Here is a 14,621-nt window from a genome sequence, read left to right on the forward strand (position 1 = left end):
AACCCACCAGGAGACACCTTAGATTAGGCTGAAATTAGGAACAGGTGTATTCCTACTGAAAGTATCAATACTCATGTAACTCACCTTTACTCTTGTTAAAACACCTACACAGCAATCTGTCGAATACTACAATCTAATGAACCAGCTATGAGTTTTGTGTTCTATTATTCTACTTGACAAATATAACAACACTGAAAAATGTTATATCCAAAATATGTTGCATTGAAATATTGAACTATTGCTTTAGTAATATTATAAGCATGTTTTTCAGGGATGGGGTGAAATAATATAATAATTTTATTAAAAAACGCTACATGATAATAACAATAGAAATGGTTATCGAAACTCTATGAGATTCTGCAATTACTTCGAGATCCTGCCGTTAAATTAAATGCTGTCAAGCAAGAAATGGTAGTTGATGGATAAATGTCACAAGTTAAAAAAGCAGAAAACAAGAAGATTCATTGACAAAAGTCAACATTTATTATTGATACTGTTATACCTAGAGATCTGTAAGTAAATGTCATGGAAGTATTTGTAAATTGAAACCTAATGTAAATTGACATTGTTTTAGGTTATTCACACTTCAGTGTGTATATATATGTATGTCTGCATTTTATCTTGTTTATATTGTGTCTCTTTATATCCCATAACATAGAAGTTAGGTAAGTACTGATGATAAATATATATGGAATATATATGTTTGATTAAACCTTTGAAGGTGTTGCTCTTGCATTGTTACAGTCAATGACTGAAACAAGTAAAAGTATGCATCGACCATATGCAATGTAAGAGATAACTTCATCAGACATGGAGTAATTTTATGGATAGAAATCATACAAACATCCCACAAGGAGAACATGACAACCTTATCTCATTCAGCAGCATTAGATGCTATTATGGAAACATAACAGCATGTGACATCGCTGCTTATGAACAATATGCAACTAAAACCTTCGAATTTTTTTCAAATGCTAAATTCCAGAAGCTTTGATCTTTCATGATGGAAACACGTAACATTTGCATTACCAAATCCAAAATGTTTTTTCAGAGTCAGAAAATAATGTTTTCTAAACAACTGTGTACTTTCTTTCTTCATAACATAACCGTAATTCTCATGAGAGTAATCTTCACATATCTGTGAAGATTAAATGATTCAGGTCTTAGATAAGTGATTCATGTCCAAGCCACTGCACTGTGTGTATCCAAAATCCTTAACCAGCAGTTCACTAAGATGATGATAAATACCAAAAGAGGGAGGGAGTCATTATCCTAAACTATATGAAGCATTATAAAAGTTACAAGTGTGTTTTTTTTTCATACTACAATGTCAGAGAGGCAAATGCAGTACCCATGACCATACTTCATCTAAGAAGGAAGTGCAGTACCCATGACCATTTTCTATTTTTTCAGAACCTTTGAGAAAGGTGAGAGAAAAGGAGAAAGTTTCTGGCCCAAATTCTTGAAACAAAGAGAATGCCACTGAAGGCAACCAAGAACTAGACAGTGGTGTTAAAGAAGCAATTGATTAAGCTTACGATCCAAGGCTTCAAATGCCAAATATTTGGAATGAATAGCAGTGAGGTGCTACATATGGAGACATGAAGGCAGACTGACTAAGAGTTGAATATATATAATATTGGCAGCAAATTTTGGCACAAGGCCAGCAATTTAAGGGGAAGTGGGTACATTGATTATATCAATCCTAGTGTTCAACTGATACTTATTTTATCAATTCTGAAAGGATGAAAGGCAATGTCAATCTTGACGGAATTTGAACTCAGAAATATAATGATTGACGATATGCCACTGAGCATTTTGTCCACTGTGCTAACGATTCTGCCAGTTTGCCGCCTTGAATTTATGTAATATTGAGGGATGAAAGATAATGGAACAAAGAAAGCTTAAGGTAGTGACAGATAAAAAGAAATATAAACATGTGTGAAATGGAGCAGAAAATTGTATGTGACTGTATAAGAGAGAAGAAAGTTGTGTAAAGAAAACAAGAGGGAAAATGCATCTTTGTGTGTGTGTGAACATGTGCTGGTTTGTGAGAGAAGTCAGAAGAGGTAATGGGTGGGGGTCGAAAAATGCTTTGCTTTAGTGAATGTTATAGTGCATACTGTTGTAGCTCCTTGATGAAGTCTAATCGAGCATACACTTCTATAATTAAATATATTCTGGCTGTGACCATCCTTTCATTTTAAGGATCTCTAGAACTTTCGTTAGCTAATATATGGTGCTCTCCACTTTTCTTGGATAAGATGTCATTTTGAAGGAAGATTTGATAGCTATTTGTAGATTTAAACCAAGTCGGGTGACCGTCGAGATGCTCCACCCTTCTAACTCGTGTGAATGCTTGTAGGATGGATTAATAGTGCAAAAGGAAGGTGGGGAGAGAGATACGGGAGAAAGAGGGATAGGGGAAAAGGAAATATGAATATAAAACGTAACAGTTTTAAAGTTGTACTTACCTGGAGTGATTTGATTGTTTTTGGTCACTTTATATTATTTATCGGTCATTTAAGTATTTACGACGGATATTTAATAAATATCTCCCATTTAATTATCGCAGAGGAAAAAATTATCATTGTTCAGCGTTAAAGGGGCATAACTGCAACGTCACTTCGCAAAAATCTTTGCATTTCAGATCATATTCTTTTCAATTGATCTGCAATAAAAGAAAGAGAAACAAAAGTTACTAAAGATATAATTCCAATGACCGATTTCAGTTATCCAGAGCTGGAAATTATTTACAGTGAAAGGATTTACGGCATCTACCATTCCAAAGAAATTTTGATTTATTCAACATAGAATGAAGATCGGACTTTAAAATAGTATGTATTAAAAAGTTAGGCAAATAATGCAGTAGATGTGTCTATGTTCATTTTTCAAACGTAAAATTAAAATTGTGGCTTTCACTTTGGCTCGTAATAAAAGCTTTCAGTTCTCGAAACTTTTGTTTTTGTTTGCTAAATGTCATTCTATAACTCTATTGTTGTGATGAAAATTACTTCTGTGTGTATTTATGCATGTATATATTTGTGTGCGTGTACATGTATGTACGTATTTATATGCGTATGACAAACAAAAAAATTATATCTAATTCTTATTAAATTTGGAAAAATCCGAAAAAAAAAAAGAATATAAATTGCGAATTTTCCACTTGAAAAAAATATGTATTTAAAATAAGTAATAGATAAATTTTAATAGTGTGTGCGTGGGGAAAATAATGTGTGAAATATAACAAAATTACTTGGTTTTCTTTATTCAAAGTATTTTGTACCAACCCAAAGCGAAAGTCTCCGAATGTGGAACTTTTTAGCTTTCGGTCAGTTGGAACCATTTTTCATAAACTGTCCTTGAAAATTCATCGCCCTGTTAGGTTTGAAGGTTTGGTATAACCTTAGATAAAAGTTTACCAGTTTTCTTTCTTTCTTTTCATTTTTTTTTAACGTTAAAGATCGACGGTTATAACAATTATAAGAAATACAGTTTGCTGCTAAATCTGTTTAGCTCTATTCGGTCATGCTTACGGCTGAAATCGTTCTCCCTTCGCATCTTTCCTTATAGCACGTTGCCAGCACTTTCTTTTAAAACATAAACGAGTACATCATCCATTGTACCCTATCTACTGTCCACTTTTTTTTTAAAGAGGGTATCATTTTGGGGTTGTTTAGCTATTATTTCTTGCGAATCGAACAACTGTGTAATCTCGCCTTTTAGTTCAAGTACAATTCTTTCAAGAGAAAGTACAAAACACGCACAACACAGAAAATGATTGAATATCGATATTGTTTTTTTTATACATTGTAACTTTCACTTTTCATCTAAGTGGGAGTTTCATTGTCTCATCTCAAACAAAATTGAAAGCAGTTTCACTTTGGCCGCCCTCTAGTGCGTGGTTGTGTGATATAAGTGAAAGTGTTTATGCGCGCTTGTAAAGTGCGTTTGTGCTTACAAGCTGAGAAATGCATTGTTTTGTTAATAGAATCTCGGCTCGTTGCATTAACGACACTATTTCGATTTCTTTTTATTGCCATTCCGCTATTTTTCCAGCTAGTTCCAGTGAAAATGAATAATCACATTTTCTCGTCGCTAAAATTTGGCGATCTTTCGTTACGATTACTTTTTCTGTCAAAGGACCTCGTGCATTTGTTTACATCAATTCGGCAGTTTCCGTAAAAAAAATACTAGTATCGAAGGATGGCCCAATATAATTTCTTTCTTTACCTTACTTCTGATCGAGCAGACTCATGTTTGAAGGCCTTCTGTTTAAAGGATGATAATATTATCCAGCGTGACTTACCTTCTATTTTCTAAAGTGTAAAGTGAGTTCAGGGAGTTTTGGCTGCTATTTTTAACAGATCGAACCACTGAGTAGTCTCATGTGTTTAGTCAGTTACAAAGTTTTTAGAACTTTCTCTCTTTTCAATAAAAGAAAAGAGAGAAAGAGAGAGAAAGGCGTGTGATTTAAAGGAGATTTAGCTGTTGTTTGTAGCATATCCCACGACCGGTAAGGTTTAGAGTTGATAGAAAATTTTTTAATAGCATAAATGAGTTTATGCTATTAATGGGGAGAAAATATCGAAAAACAAATTCTTGTCGGAGTGAGAAAGAAATGAGGAAGGTGATCATAGGATATGCTAGAAAGAAAAGCCAAATCTTCCATTAGTCACACACCTTACGTCTAAAGATGTATTTTTTTTTTTTTACCGTAAAGGATTCTCCAATAGTTTTTAAGTGCCTAGTCCTCACCACAAAAATCATTGTACGTAGTGCCCACAAAGTTGATTAAAGCTGGTCGGTTTAAAGATAAAAAAATTCTTTTACTTGTTTCAGTCATTTGACTGTGGCAATGCTGGAGCACTGCCTTTAGTCGAACAAATCAACCCCAAGCCTAGTACTTATTCTATCAGTTCCTTTTGCTGAACCGCTAAGTTACAGGGACGCAAACGCACCAACATCAGTTGTCAAGCAATGGTGATGGGGACAAATACAGACACACACACACAAATATATACATGTATAGAGATATATATATATTTATGTTGGGCTTCTTTAAGTTTCCGTCTACCAAATCCATTCACAAGGCTTGGTCGGCCTGAGGCTATAGTAGAAGACTGAACCTGGAACCATGTGGTTGGGACACAAGCTTCTTACCACACAACCATGCCTGCACCTATAAATTTTTGAAAATTAATATTTTACTAAAAAGAGCATTTCTAACAGCATTTTCAAAGGGCATTTCCAAGGGCACTGTGTAAACAAAAATCTGAAAAATCTCCCATCAAAGTGGAACAATTCCAACTTGTTGGTGTTTCCTAAGTCCAACATTCACCTTCATTTCTGCTGAAGTATTTGACTCCAAAGATCTTCAAGCAATCAATTACTTTGGTCAATTACAATTTCTTTTTCTTTTCTCTAAATCTAGAATCTTGTGCACATTAAAAAAAACCTATTTAGTTTGTGAATGGATGCTTTTTTTCCAGACAAGCAATAGATAAGCCAAGACTGTATCTCTATTTGGATTCACAGTTGTAATAACTTCACTCCTATTAAGACACTAATTATAATTAGAGTGACATGAATGTTATACATTTTTATTTCTTTCATCTTATAATCCAACTTTGTCCATCTCCAAAAATAATGTTTAGCTTGATTTGAGTTGATGAATTAGCAGTCATTTAGAGTATAAGATAGATTACATGCAATATTTGTTCTTGCACTCAGCAGTTCATTTCAACAGTATTATAAACCCTTAAGCAAAGTGATGAGCTGTGGACCTCTGGGTAAATACCCAGTGTGTTCATACCTTAAGATGGCACTGGCTCTCTGCTCTCTGAGTTTAGATCCCACCCAGAACACCTTTGCCTTTTAGGAGCAATAAATAAAGTACCTAACTCTAGTAGAATTGATTCTATCCCTTCTTTCTCCATCTCACTCTGGAAGAAACTGACTGTGAACAGATCTAGTAAAGGATGGTCTCTGCCAGTTTCAAAAATACTCAAGACGGTGTACATCACTATGTCATCCTTATGACAATATCAGACATTAAGTGGGAGAGATGAGGCAAGGTTTGTTTAGATTAGGATGGAGGAATGTTCAAAACAGAACAATGGCTTACATTCTATGGAGTATTACTGCAATTACCTACCATTTGCTGTTTTGTCATTGATGAAGAATCAAATCTGCTTTATTTGAGTAGATCGAGTAGACTGCTGAGCTGATTACAAATATGCTTAAGATAAAAAAAAAAAATATGTATATAGTATTCTTGTTTAGAACCAGCTCAACCTTGATAGGACAGACCTATTGTCAAGGCATTTTGGTTGTGACCATCCTGTCATTTGAAGGAATATCTAATACTATATTATCTAGTGTATTCATCAAAAATAATAGAGTATAATTTTAAGGAGACTTGGATGCCATTTCATGATTGAGCAACTTGCATAGAGGCTCCTATGTAGGACAATCTTCAGCATTTGTTTTGTATTTCAGATGTAGTTTTCTTGTCGTTATTGAGGATATATACTTGTACAGTTTAGTGACATAACTATATAATCTTTGTTTTAAAGGTGAGTTTATTGAAGAAGTCTGAATTTTTCATTGTTGCTGTAGAAAATAATATCAGGTCTTCAGTATTTGCTGTACCTAAAGTGTTTGTTTTCTTTTTAGAGTGACCCATTAATATTTTATATTTTTGAAGGTAAGCATTTATATTCATGTTTTATTTGATTAAGCCTTCTAATGAATATTATTTTATATTTGTTTTTAATATAACTTTCTGATACATAGAAAAGCAATTGTAGAAAGTTATTGGTAATGTTAGCAATATGTTATACCCACTGATTTTGTACAGTGTTGACTATCATATTAGTGATGTAGTGTTTTGGCAGCGTACTTGTCTCTTTTATTTTTAAAGAATCTTTCATTCATCAGGAAACTAACTTTTGTTTTTTGAATAATGGAGCCTTATTTTTGTATTCTGTTATGCTGTGAGAATTTGCTCTTTCTCAATACCAGCAACATCTCCTTCAAAACTAGCAGTAATACCTTCTTCAAATCACATCTTAAAATCTTACAAGAAAGAAAGTTCAGATTAGGCAATGTAATTGCTGATAGACAAAAATATGAAATGGTCACAGAGAGATCGTACTGAAAAACATTTTTTTTTCAGCAGAGCTCTATTCAACATTTCTATTAAAGCCTTTAGCATTTAAACCAGCCATATCTAGCTAAAATATTTTTCCAGTTTTGTGTTCAAACCAGCCAGATCTGGTCTCTCGCACCTACCATGAACATCATTCTACATATAAACAATTACATCACTGAAATCTCAAAGATATGAGATAATGCAGTTTAAATCAAAACATTGTGAATAAATAAGTATTATATTTGACAGAGTAAACTTATTGCTAATGGGTTAAACCCTTTTTTTGAATAGATTCTTGATTAAGGCTTAAAGTTCAACTGTATGTATCTTTTAGAACATAATTTTCTCTGCTTCCTTGAGGCAGATGGTAGGAAGTCAGATTAGATCATCATCATCATCATCGTTTAACGTCCGCTTTCCATGCTAGCATGGGTTGGACGATTTGACTGAGGACTGGTGCAACCGGATGGCTACACCAGGCTCCAATCTAATTTGGCAGAGTTTCTACAGCTGGATGCCCTTCCTAACGCCAACCACTCAGAGAGTGTAGTGGGTGCTTTTACGTGTCACCCGCACGAAAACGGCCACGCTCGAAATGGTGTCTTTTATGTGCCACCCGCACAAGAGCCAGTCCAGGGGCACTGGCAACGATCTCACTTGGCTTGCCGGGTCTTCTCACGCACAGCACATTTCCAAAGGTCTCGGTCAGTAGTCATCGCCTCGGTGAGGCCCAATGTTCGAAGGTCTTGCCTCACCACCTCAGCCCAGGTCTTCCTGGGCCTACCTCTTCCACGGGTTCCCTCAACTGTCAGGGAGTGACACTTTTTCACGCAGCTATCCTCATTCATTCTCACCACATGTCCAAACCAGCGCAATCGTCTCTCTTGCACACCACTACTGACGCTTCTTATGTTCAGCTTTTCTCTCAAGATAATTAACAATATTTCATTGGATACCTTCCACCTCTCCAGGATTAACATACCTTGCTTAATTAATTATACTACACTACTAAAAATTGTAAAAGAAATAACACATTTCTCATTTAGGTTGAGACTTCTCACTTCTTTACTTGTTTCAGTTAGAGAACTTAGGCCACGCTAAGTTACAGAACTTAAGCCATACCTTGAAAAGTTTAGTCAATCATAGAAACTCCTGTTCTTATTTTAAAGTTTGATACCTAAGTTAATAATATGTATTTGTCACATCACTAAATTGTGAAATATAAACAAAGGTGCTGTTTTTACAAGCAGTGTCAGCATATAGATAAATGTAGATACAGCTAGTCACATGCACACACTCACATATTCATACAAATCTGCATATGTGAATGAATGTGTGTCCGTGTGTGTGTACAAGGTGCTTCTGTACAGTTACCAGGTTTACTCAGCAGGCATTGGACCTGAGACCATAATAGAAGACACTGAACCAGAATGCTAGGCTGTGGGACCAAACCTCAGACCAAAATTGTTGCAGAGTTAACTTCATAACCACATACCTATGCCTGCAATTGTATACATAAGTGTATATAATAAAATGTAAAATAATACTTAGTGGTCGGCTTGTGGTATTTAGTTACAACCCTTTACTTTTTGTATTCAAATCTTACTAAAGTTGACTTTGTCCTTTATTCTTCTGAAGGTCTGTGGCCACATAGACTCTTGCGCCAAAAATAAAACCCTAAATTCTTTATATTCCCTTTCTATCAGTGTAAAGACAGAATCTCTACACAAGAAAGAATCAACAGGGAGAATCTTTTTATAGAGAAATTCCAAACGCTTCTTAACATACAAACTCCTCGGTGACCATATTCCTTTCTCTCGCCTACCCATTGAAATACATATAAATTTACCTCTTGTTTCTCTAAGATCAGACATAAACTTCCTGTTGACAAAGAGTCCAGAACTCCAACTAAAGAGTATAATATCCACAGAATTGTCTTCCCTTACACACACTTCCTGTTTTGACACCACACTTCCTGTTTAACACAAACTCTCAGCCTTTTTTAAACACAACATGATTCTTAATTCCATGCATCCTAACATATCTAACAATTTTCTACATGGATTACCATTGAACTCAAAGACAATATAATGTATTGGTATATCTATTTTTTCATATTTTTAATATTTTTGTAAAAAAACATTATTTTCATTTCCCCTCTTCTTGAAAATTTGCCGTGCAATGAAAGCCTGTTAGAAATCCTTTTTAATCCTCCTTATGCACATCTATATTAAAATATGCTTTCAATTTAGCATTCTGCCATATTATTATTATTTTTTATTATTTTCCTATATATATATATATATATATATATATATATATATAGGGGGGTATTAGAATGTCAGTGGGATACACAGAAATCCTTAAAGATACATACATATTGTTGTGAACAGTTCCTGTACACAACCATACACATCTATGCTCCTGCATACACACACACAAGAACATGACCACACATACACACACACATGCATGCATGAACACATACACAAGTGTACACATAGACGCTTACCTACTCAAAAACAAAAGGTTTCATCATCCACACAAATAAAAACACATATACATAAGAATGCACTTATGCAAACGTACAGACATGCTCAACACAATGTACTCATAAGTAAGCACCCTCAATATTGTGGGCTTGTGGGTGCTGGTTGGATATAAAAAGCACCAGTGCCAGTACTGCGTAAAAGCATCCAGTATACTGTAAAGTGGTTGGTGTTAGGAAAGGCATCCAGCTATAGAAACTAGGCTAAAACAGACATGGAGCCCAGGCAGTTCTTTAGCTGGCCAGCTCCTGTCAAACAGTCCAGTCCATGCCAGCAAAGAAAACAGCTGTTAAATGATGATGATGATGACATCTACATACACACGTACGTATGTACATACATATTCAAAGGCATATCACTAGTTCTCAGACAGACTCAAAGTGAGGACATGTCATTGATGACATTGTGAATAGCAGCAAAAGGACTCTAACAGAAAACTAACAACTGATTTATTGTTCAATCAACACATTAAATAGACCATTGGACAGTTAGTGGGCAAAATAGAGAAGTGGTTTTGAACAAGTGCATGTGTTTATTTTAATTGGTTTTAACATAGTGACCCTCCCCAGATACAATTGTTTCAACACACAAATTCACATCAAGAATCTTGCAAGCTGCATACAAAAACGTAGTAAAATAAAATACCTAAATGTTTTGCATCTGTATTTGTTTCAGCTTGTGTACTTGAAAATTTTAATATTGTAAATATTAGTTTGGGAACTAATATTTACATTAAAACTTCCATGTACTCAATGCACAATATTTTTCCAATTAAACTTCCATAATTTTTAGAATTGCTGAGCGTAAGCATTGACCCGATTCACATGGATAATGAGTAGCATTAAATGGTTGAATAGCAATGAGCATGAAATACAGGCAAAAACAAAATAAATGCCCAAATCATCTGACAGTTTACTACTATATATTGTACTATTTCAATGGAGAGGGCCGATACATTGTAGATGCAGAACTTTGTCTTCCAGGCTAAAGTGACTAGATGGCTGGACATGATTGGTGATGATCTCCTGAGGTTCAACATCACCTTGGAAGATACAGAGGGGCTGGCACTGGACCACCAGCAATGGAGAGTACTGGTGGACCTTGTTGGCTCTGTGCATGATGATGCCTCTGGGACGACTAACTTGGAATGACCCCAGCCCCTTCAAGCAAGGGCATGAAGCCAAGCCAAGCCAATTTCAATGGAAGTATAATGGACTGGTAGAACTGGTAAAGTATCAGACAAAACATTTTACATAATTCAGCTGCTACTTTTTATGTTCTGAGTTCAAATCTCATTAGAGTCAAGTTTCCTGTTCATCTTTATATACTGAAGTTAATTTAATTGACTAGACCATCACAGTCACCATCCTTATTGTTTTGGGGTTAATTTTATTTTTTTCTCCACACTGGCATGGGTTGCATGAGACTTATTGAGGTAGTATTTCATAGCTGGGTGCCATTTCTGTTGCTAACTCTTAGCTGTTTTTCAAGTAAAATATATTTATTCCACTTGTCTCCACATGTTGAAACACCTAGCTACAGAACATTGTTTACACACACACACACATACAACTAGCTTCTTTTGTAATTTTCATCTACTAGTTTTACTCACAATATATTGGTCAACCTAAAACTAAAATAAAAGACACTTTCCTATGGTGTTTTATAGTGGGATAGAACCTGAAGCCATGTGGTTACAAAGCAAACTTTAATACCAATTAGTTATGCCGGCCCCTATCCATGATTAAAAAAACAGGAAGTCTGAAACCTTGTGTCAATATTAGAAATCAGTATTTCTGAATGGGGACAGGGAATTTTATACACAAAGATGTCACTTTCAGTTCATTTTCCATCCACCAAATTCACTAACACAACATTGGTTAACTTGGGGCTAGAAGACACTTGCCCAAGGTGCTGCACTGTGGAAATGAATCCAAAAACCTTGTTGTTGTGAGGGAGATTTCTTAACCAAATAGCCATGTCTGCAGTTATTCAACTGTTTATTTATTTATTTATTTATTTGTTGCTTAGTCAAGAAGAGCAGTGCCCATGACTTATTTCAGGGCCTCTGAAACTGGTGAGAGTGAGAGAGGAAATATCCTTAAAAAAGAAAGAAACCTTATCCAAATACTTGCAACAAAGTAGACTTCACTGCTAAATGTACATAAGGGAAAGGTAGTGGTGATAAAACAAGCAACAGAGTAAGTTCACCACCCATATAGACCATACTGGAATTTGATTTCAAAGTGCAAAGAGCTGAATCAAATACTGGGAAGAATCACATCTGATATTCTGACAGTTCTACCTGTCAACTGGCCTAGACTGGTAATTTATTTTCGTGATGCTAGGCAAAACTTCCTTTAGTGGGATTTGAAATCAGAATTCAAGTAGCCAGAGTAAATATTAATTTCAAATTTTGGCACAAGCAAGGCCCTGGGAATAGAGGGTGCACTTACACCCCCTAAAATTTTGTCGGGGGTGCAAAATTCAATACTGCACATCCTACTTAACTTCCCTAGGCTTAGAAAAAAATAAGAACAAAGAACTAAAATAAATGAAAAGAAACCCCAACCAAAATCCCTAGAAAGATATATTACTGAGCTAAAGCATCCTCAACATTAAAAAATTGAATTAAATTTTATATATATATATATATATATATGTATGTATATATGTGTGTGTATGTATATGTGTAACAACAAAAACCATGGCCACTCCTCAATACTAACACAATTGAAGAAATATTAAACTCCACAATCAAGAGCCCTTCACAGTCTAACTGTCCACTTCCTCATTTCCTGGAAATATCACTAGTGACCCATCATTATCATTGTCATTATGTTCTACTGCTATTACCCTTACCACAACTAGACAATAGCAACAAGATGATCATCATTGGCTGTCACTCTTCAATACTGGAACAATTGATAACTTATTAAACATCACAGTCAGGCCACTTAAATTCTTCTCAGAATAACTTAAGAGATCCATCATCACCATTGTCAGCCTATTCTACTGCTACTACTATTACCACTACTACTATTCCAATTAGTAAAGAACCACTCCTTTCTCCCCACTATCCACTTCAATCTGAATGTATACCTAACAGCTCCATGATAAATTTGCCAACTGTAAATAAAGTAAAATCATGAACACATGGAACCCCAAAATATGCCACAACTCACAATGCGAGAGACTGTGCATATACAATGACTATAGCTTCACCCATTTTCCTGGGACAGGATGCACAATTCATACAAGTAATACCAGCCAATGCCAAACCACTCATCTTACAGCAACACCACCACCATTACTACTAAATGCTAAATCACACTTAATAATGTCTACATACATAACCTGGAATCCTAAAAATCTGTTGCTATTCTGAAAATTAATGATATTATGGACGATGACACTATAACTTACAGTTAATGACCAAGATTCAAACTCAGCATCTAGACTACATGGTCTCCAAGCCATACTGCTAAAAATGTGCAAAAACAACCTCATGAAGCCATTAGAGATACTATTTCAAAAGTCACTAGATACCGGAAAATTCCCAGACCTACTTAATGACAATGCTAACACCTATACACAAGGATGGTAACAGGACTGAAGCTAAAAATTACAGACCTGATTCTCTCCCATCTCAGACTTATCAAATTATCAGAAGCATTATCCCAAATAGAATTAAACAACCTCATAGATGATATACAGCATGGTTTTTGGACTGGATGAAGTTGCCTTTCACAATTATTACAACACCATAAGACCATTCTTAATAATCTCTTGAGAGGAAAGGACACTGACTGTATATACTTTGATTTTCTTAAGGCATTTAACAAGATTGGGATCATCAATCATAAGTTAAGGGATCTTAGTATCACAAGAAAACTCAGAGGATGGCTTTTGGATTTCCTACATGGTAGGAGACAATCTGTTGTTGCAAATGGTTTTCACTCTGCAAAGTCACCTATAATAAGTGGTTTGCCTCAGAGAACAATTCTAGGACTATAATTATTTATCATTGACCTATCACAAGTGCACATATCCAAACTATTGAGTTACACTGATGATGCAAAACTATCAATGACTATCCAAACTCCAGAAGATACTGTTACACTCCAAGATGAGCTCAACCTCATTTATATGGGAAAGTAATGCTTCAAATCATTCCAAAAATTTTTCTATCCTCACTCATTTTGGTGATGAAGGTTTCCAAGAGGAGGTCTACAGTGTTTTCATTGCATAAGTTTTTATGTACATGAATTACAGTACAGTGTGTCAGACGATGTTGCATTATTGTGGTTCAGAGTCAAGTCTTCAAATGGCAAAATGTGCTGAACATGACATTTTCGTCATAAAGTCTGGTCCATAGCACTTTGAGAAGAACAGTAATTTGGGGAACAAAGTTCAAAACTAATAGAAAATAAACTAAAGTGGTGGTCCACCATGGCTGCAGTCCTATGACTAAAACCTCCCACCTACATGGTTTCAGGTTCAGTCTCTCTGTAGGCATCTTGGGCAAATGTCTTTTACTCTAGCCTTGGGTCAACCAAAAGCCTTGTCACTAAATATGGTAGATCAAAATGAAGCTTGTCATATGTATATATTTATGTGTGTGTGTATACATACATACATATGCACACACACACACACACACACACACACACACACACACACACACACACACACACACACATACATATATACATGTAAAAAAAATTGCGTCTAATGACATAATGTAATAGGTATGTACTATAAATACTCAGTTTGGTTTGCCACTAAAATTCCAGCTTGAACAACATCTGAAACAAAGGTGTTGTTGAGATCGCCTATCAAAGCATTTTGTCTGGTGTGCTAACAATTCTGCTAGCTTGCTGCCTCAATAGTAAATGTTGCAAGGCATTTCATGT

The 14,621-nt window shown here is 35.3% G+C and overlaps 1 protein-coding gene across 3 annotated transcripts in view; it reads right to left on the bottom strand.

Annotated features, from left to right (window-relative positions):
• LOC106871760 (protocadherin beta-12) overlaps positions 1–2,631 on the bottom strand; it is a 97,047-nt gene extending 94,416 nt beyond the window's left edge. For all 3 annotated transcript variants that reach the window (XM_052973088.1, XM_014918398.2, XM_052973089.1), the window contains exon 1: positions 2,475–2,631. The gene's annotated coding sequence lies outside the window, so the exon portion shown is untranslated. The remainder of the gene's footprint in view (positions 1–2,474) is intronic.
• Positions 2,632–14,621: the final 11,990 nt, after the last annotated feature.

Source organism: Octopus bimaculoides, chromosome 14 (genome assembly GCF_001194135.2).
Source record: "Octopus bimaculoides isolate UCB-OBI-ISO-001 chromosome 14, ASM119413v2, whole genome shotgun sequence".
NCBI classification, from domain to species: Eukaryota; Metazoa; Mollusca; class Cephalopoda; order Octopoda; family Octopodidae; genus Octopus; species Octopus bimaculoides.